General features: G+C 63.2%; 1 protein-coding gene across 1 annotated transcript in view; it reads left to right on the top strand.

Annotated features, from left to right (window-relative positions):
* Positions 1–2,003: 2,003 nt before the first annotated feature.
* The window catches only part of SPTBN4 (spectrin beta, non-erythrocytic 4), a 71,844-nt gene continuing 67,847 nt past the window's right edge, over positions 2,004–6,000 (top strand). The window contains exon 1 of the mRNA XM_065571630.1: positions 2,004–2,155. The gene's annotated coding sequence lies outside the window, so the exon portion shown is untranslated. The remainder of the gene's footprint in view (positions 2,156–6,000) is intronic.

Raw genomic sequence — 6,000 nt, 5'->3', positions numbered from 1 at the left:
CCTGCTGCCTAGAACAGAGGTTCCTCCCCAGGGCGTGCGGTGAACCCGCAGGGCTGCCCCTCCAGCCAGGCCGTGTGCGTCCAGGCCACACTGGAGTATCGGTGCCACCTGGACCCGGAGTCACAGCGCGGCCCTGGGCTGCTGCCTAGTTTGCTGCAGCTCGAGCGGTCCCCCGGAGGCATTTCCAGGGAAAAAACCGATCCCTCCTCCCCCCTTGGCACTCCGTTCCCCACAGCCCCCCAGCCACCCTTCTCCGCGCCAGGTCCGGCTTCAGCTCCTCTCTCCTGCCCACGGGGGGCCAGAGCGGTGGGGAATCGGAGCCATTGTCCTTTTCTTTGCCCACAATTCCATCCACCCTCCCACTTCACCCGCGCGAGAGCAGGGAGTCTCAACCCGGGAGTCGGGACCCCTCAGGGGGTCGCGAGGTTATTACCTGGGGGATCGCGAGCTGTCAACCTCCACCCCAAACCCCGCTTCGCCTCCAGCATTTCTAATGGTGTTAAAGATATAAACAAGTGGTTTGACTGTGTAAGGGGGGTCGCACTCAGGGACTCGCTGTGTGAAAGGGGTCACCAGTACAAACGTCTCACAACCCCTACGCTAAGTGGACAACCAAGGTGCGCTGTGCCTTCCAGAGTCTGCAGAGAGCCTGGAACAGTAGCTGGAAGAGGGGTGAACTGCTCCGGCCCTCTAAACTCTGCCAGGGGCCATGGCCGGGACAGGGCTACAGCATCGGGGAGGCCCAGTAGGATGGACCTTGTGACCCACATTATCTTAATTCAGCCCCATGCCCCTGATCCTGCAAAGTGCTCACGTTCCCCACTGACCTGAACCAGTCGCAACCCGAGGAAACAATCCAAACCAGACACAACTAAAACCGTTTCTGTCCTCGGCCAGAGTCACCAGCGCTGCTCCCTGTAGCTCCTGGGTTCAGCTAGGCGACCAGGTGCTAATGTTAACAGCCCCGTAAATCTACACGGTGACGGGCCAAACGCCTCTTTCTGGCAGAGACTTTATTCCACTGAGATTGGCCTGGTAAAATTGTTCTATTAAAAAAATTTGTAAATAAAAAATCCAAATTTTGAGGCCCCAACTGAGATTGAGTCCAACACTGGGCTGGGCGCTGGCCAGACCCCGGCCGAGATCAGGGCCCCGTTGTGCCGGGCGCTGGCCAGACCCCAGCCGAGATCAGGGCCCCGTCGCGACGGGCGCTGCCCAGACCCCGGCTGAGATTGGGGCCCTGTTGCGCTGGGTGCTGCCCAGACCCCAGCCGAGATCAGGGCCCCGTTGTGCCGGGCGCTGCCCAGACCCCGGCCGAGATCAGGGCCCCGTCGCGCCGGGCGCTGGCCAGACCCCAGCCGAGATCAGGGCCCTGTCGCGCCGGGTGCTGCCCAGACCCCAGCCGAGATCAGGGCCCCGTCGTGCCGGGCGCTGGCCAGACCCCAGCCGAGATCAGGGCCCCGTCGCGCCGGGTGCTGCCCAGACCCCAGCCGAGATCAGGGCCCCGTCGTGCCGGGCGCTGGCCAGACCCCAGCCGAGATCAGGGCCCCGTTGCGCCGGGTGCTGCCCAGACCCCAGCCGAGATCAGGGCCCCGTTGTGCTGGGCGCTGCCCAGACCCCGGCCGAGATCAGGGCCCCGTTGTGCTGGGCGCTGCCCAGACCCCAGCTGAGATTGGGGCTCCGATGTGCTGGGCGCTGCCCAGACCCCGACTTAGATTGGGGTCCCGACGCTCTGGGCACTGCCCAGACCCCAGCTGAGATTGGGGCCCCATCGGGCCGGGCACTGCCCAGCCCCCCAGAGCCAGCCCCCGCTTGGCAGAGCTCACTCAGTCAGTCACCCCCCCAGCGGAGGAGGGGAGGGGGCTGCTCGCGGCGTGTGGCAGGAATAGGACCCAGGCATCCTGCAGGCTGCACCCCGTCCCCGCCCCGCCCCTTTCCCGCCCCTCTGCCCCCGGCGCGCCCCAGCTCCGCGCCCGAGCATCCCGGCCCCGGCCCGGCCGCGGCCCCGGCTCGCTGCCCGCCCCGGCGGGGAGGGAGGGAGGCTGCGGCGCCGCGCGGGATTGGCCGGGCGCGGGGGCGGCGGTGACGGCGGGGCTGCCTGGCCGGGCGCTCTGCAGCGCGCACCGGGCCTGGCCGCTGCGGGAGCCGGCGCCGGGTGAGTCCTGCGGCGCGGGCGGGGGGCTGCGCGGGGGGGCTGGCGCTGCAGGGGGGGGCGCAGGGGGGCTGAGGCTTGCTGGGGCTGGCAGGTGGCGGGGGATGGGGGGAGCCCCCCCCCTCGCGGCGGGCGGTGTGGAGGGCATCGCCCCAGGGTGCCAGCCGAGCGCTGCCTGTGGGTGCCCACGGCCCGTCGGGGTCGCCAGCCGGAGATGGGGTGTGTGCCAAGGGGGGGCCGCTTGTCGCCAGCCCGGGCCACGGGGCCGCTTTGCCCACAGCCGGGAGAGCCCAGCGCCGCTCTGTGTCTGTGACCCGGCGTTTCCCCTTCTCCCCATGGGGCGGGCGGCTGGGGGGCAGGTTTGTATTTCTGCCGGGCTGGTGTTTGCCCCGAGCGTCGCGCCGGCTCTCCGGGCCCAGCCAGGTGGCTGCCCTGGCCGGACCCAGGCAGAGACGGTGATTGATGATTTGCCTTGTGGCCCTGGTCGGTGCCCATGGGACGAGGAGACTCTGTGATCCCCCTGCGTCTGCATCCCTGCCCCGAGCAGCATCTTTCTGGGCAGCCGGCCTCTCCCGCACCATGGCTGCTGAAGGTGAATGGCAGGGCAGAGACGCTCCTTGCCGTGAGCTGAGCGTGGACCCCCCCCAGCCGCTGGTGAACCCGGGCGGCCTGGCCAGGAGCCAGCTCGCTTCCCAGCCTTGTCCAGGCTTTCATTTATTCCTCCAGCCCCTTGGGGGGGGGGGGGGGGAGTTGCTTTCCCGGTCGGGCTGGAGGTTGCGGCTAAAACAAAACCGGTGGCATAGGGAGAGCGTGGGGCCGGGCTGGGTCCCACCTGTGCGTCTCTGTATCTACCCCGCTGGCAGTCGGTCTGTGCGTCCCCCTCTGTCCATCCATCCCCAGCTGTAGCCTCTCTGTCCGCCCCTCTCCCCGACTGTTTCCTCCGCCGCCCATTGCAGTAGCCCGGCACGCTGGCGTTTTCCAGGCCGCCAGGCAGACGAGCGCCTGGGGACGTGTGTGTGAGCGCGGGCGGGCGAGGGACAGATCAGCACAGCTCCTCACCTGCCTGCGGCCTCTGCCGGGTTAAGTCCACCTGACGGCACTGGGGTTGGGTTGGTGGCCCGGCCAGGCCCAGTTGATTTGCCGTTCCTGGCAGGATGGCAGACCCCAGCGGGCCCGGCTGGCCGGCCGGCCGTGCGTTCTTTCCAGGCATTTCCAGGCCAGAAGGGGCCAGGCTGACTCCTGCATCGCTCAGCTCAGAGCATCTGCAGCAGGCTCTGCCTGGCTGGCGTTGGTCCCTCGAAGGGAATCCGGGCGCCAGGGTGAGAGGGAACCGTTCAGTTCCCAAACGGTCCCAGGATCCCGCCCCGTGGGGCTGTGCACCGGAGCAGGGGGCGGGTGAGGATCGGCCCATCCACCCCGGTGACCCTTCCGAGGGAGACGGAAAGACCCATGATGCTGCCGGCTCCTTGGGCAGGTTCACGTGCTGCTCTCAGGCCAGCCAGGCTCCTTTCCAGCGCGGGGAACTCACCCGGGGGAGCTGGCGCCGTCCCGCCCGCTGCCGCAGACTCGGTGTGACCGGCCCCTGTGGATAACGGTGCCAGCGGCACAGCCACCTCGCCGGGGCTCTGCTCCTCCGGCTCTGGGTATGGGGGCACCTGGGACGGCGAGAGAGCGAGCTGAGCGAGCCGGTTCGGGGCAGCGCTCCCTGCTTGCGCTGCGTTGGACGCTGCAGGGCCCGTGGCCCAGCCTGGGTATGAACTCCGGGCTTGGAGCCGGCAAGGGCAGCAGCCGGACGCTAGAGCAAGACGAGCTCAGGCTAGAAATGATGTGCAGAGTGCCAGGGAGGGGCTTGGCCCTTGGAAGGACCCACCAGGGGCGTCTCCGTTCCCAGGATCTGCTCCGGCGCAGCCGAAGTTCTGGACTGCAGGCCGGGCTCTGGGGTGTGGGGCTCTGGCTTGCGCTAGGCACGAGGCCCCTGCGGCCAAGGCGATCGCAATCCGTGCCCGGCTGGGAACACGGGGATGAGCCTGTTTACCCAGCTCCCTGCCAGGCGCTGGCCCAGCTGGGTCCGCGCTCGAAGAGCCCCCAGCAGCGGTTCCGCCCCCGCTCTGCTCCCGCCCTGGTCTCTAGCGGAGACTGGCGGGATTGACCCTGGGGTCTCAGTCTCATCTCGGGGTGACGTTGCACCCCATAATGTTTGATGGAAATATGCTAATGAGCGTGAATATGATGTAACTGGAATATGCTTCATGCAAAAGGTCTCTTGTAAGGTACCATTACAAAGCTTATAATCTCCTGAGTGTGGTCATCCTATTTGTATAAATGTACCACTCTTGTGTCTGAAACTAGGAATATGAAGTTAACTCTGAGTCCTATTGTGATTATGCAAAGTGGGGGCCATTAATGGTGGCTTGGAAGCTTGATGGCTCCCATTGACTAGGACAATTGGTTGTAAATGGCTCTGTTTGCTTGTAAGCCGTCCTGTGAGTCAGGCTGGGAAGAATGGAGGCCGGGGACATGTGACCATGTCACCTGGTACAGTGGCACCTTAAAGACTAACATTTATTTGGGCATACGCTTTTTTACCCAGGAAAGCTTATGCCCAAATACATTTGTTACTCTTGTCACCGGACTCCTCATTGTTTTTGTTACAGACTAACAGGGCTACCCCCTGATACTTGTCACCTGGGACTGGAATCCATCTTTAACCTGGGGCTTTTCCATTGAGAAGGAGGGGTGGGGACCCAGAGAGACAAAAGATTCCCGCCTTGTGCCAAAGCTATATAACGGGGTGGAACAGAACAAAGGGGGCTGCAGTCATGAGAAATCCCCGAGTTACCACCTGAGCTGGAAGAAGGACTGTACCAGGGGAAAGGATTGGGCCCAGACTAGGAAGGAGTCTAGCCTGTGAAAGAAGCTTATTGCAACATCTCTGAGGGTGAGATTTACCTGTATTCAGTTTCTTAATGTATTAGGCTTAGACTTGCGTGTTTTGTTTTATTTTGCTTGGTGACTTACTTTGTTCTGTCTGTTATTACTTGGAACCACTGAAATCCTACTTTTTACACTTAATAAAATCACTTTTATTTATTAATTAACCCAGAGTATGTATTAATACCTGCGGGAGCAAACAGCTGTGCATATCTCGCTATCAGTGTTATAGAGGGCGGACAATTTATGAGTTTACCCTGTATAAGCTTTATACAGAGTAAAATGGATTTATTTGGGGTTTGGATCCCATTGGGAGCTGGGTGTCTGGGTGCTGGAGATAGGTGACCTGCTGAGCAGTTTTGGGTTAAAGTCTGGAGCTTTGGGGGCGTGGACTAGACCTGGGTCTGTGTTGCAGCAGGCTGGCGTGTCTGGCTCCACCAGGCAGGGTTCTGGAGTCCCAAGCTGGCAGGGAAAACGGGCTCAGTTGTGATTCCAACAGTCCCATGGGGCGTCTCTGTGACCAAACCCGTCACACTCATCTCACCAGGGCCTTTACCGGAAGACCAAGGGGGAAAAGAAACCTGCCCCCCAAGAGCTGCTGGGCTGCGGAGACTGAATAGACTGGGGAGTGGAGAACAGGCGCATGGGAAACCAGCATCTGTCCCCGGGAGTAAAGGTGGCAGAAAGTGGCCAAAACACCTTAAGCAGCCCTGGGCGCTGCCCAGACCCCGACCGAGATCAGGGCCCCGCGTGTGCTGCCCAGACCCAGAGTGAGACCCAGCACCTGCTCCCAGGAGCTCCCGGTCTGAGCAGATGAAAGGATCGCTGTCCCCATCTTACAGATTGGGCAGCTGAGCCCCAGAGAGACGCAGGGACTTGCCCGTTGCCCCCCAGGGGGCCTGGGGCAGAGCTGTGGG

This window comes from Chrysemys picta, chromosome 17 (assembly GCF_011386835.1).
Source record: "Chrysemys picta bellii isolate R12L10 chromosome 17, ASM1138683v2, whole genome shotgun sequence".
NCBI classification, from domain to species: Eukaryota; Metazoa; Chordata; order Testudines; family Emydidae; genus Chrysemys; species Chrysemys picta.
Note: the sequence above shows the minus strand (reverse complement) of the source record. Positions and strands in the feature narration are given on the sequence as shown.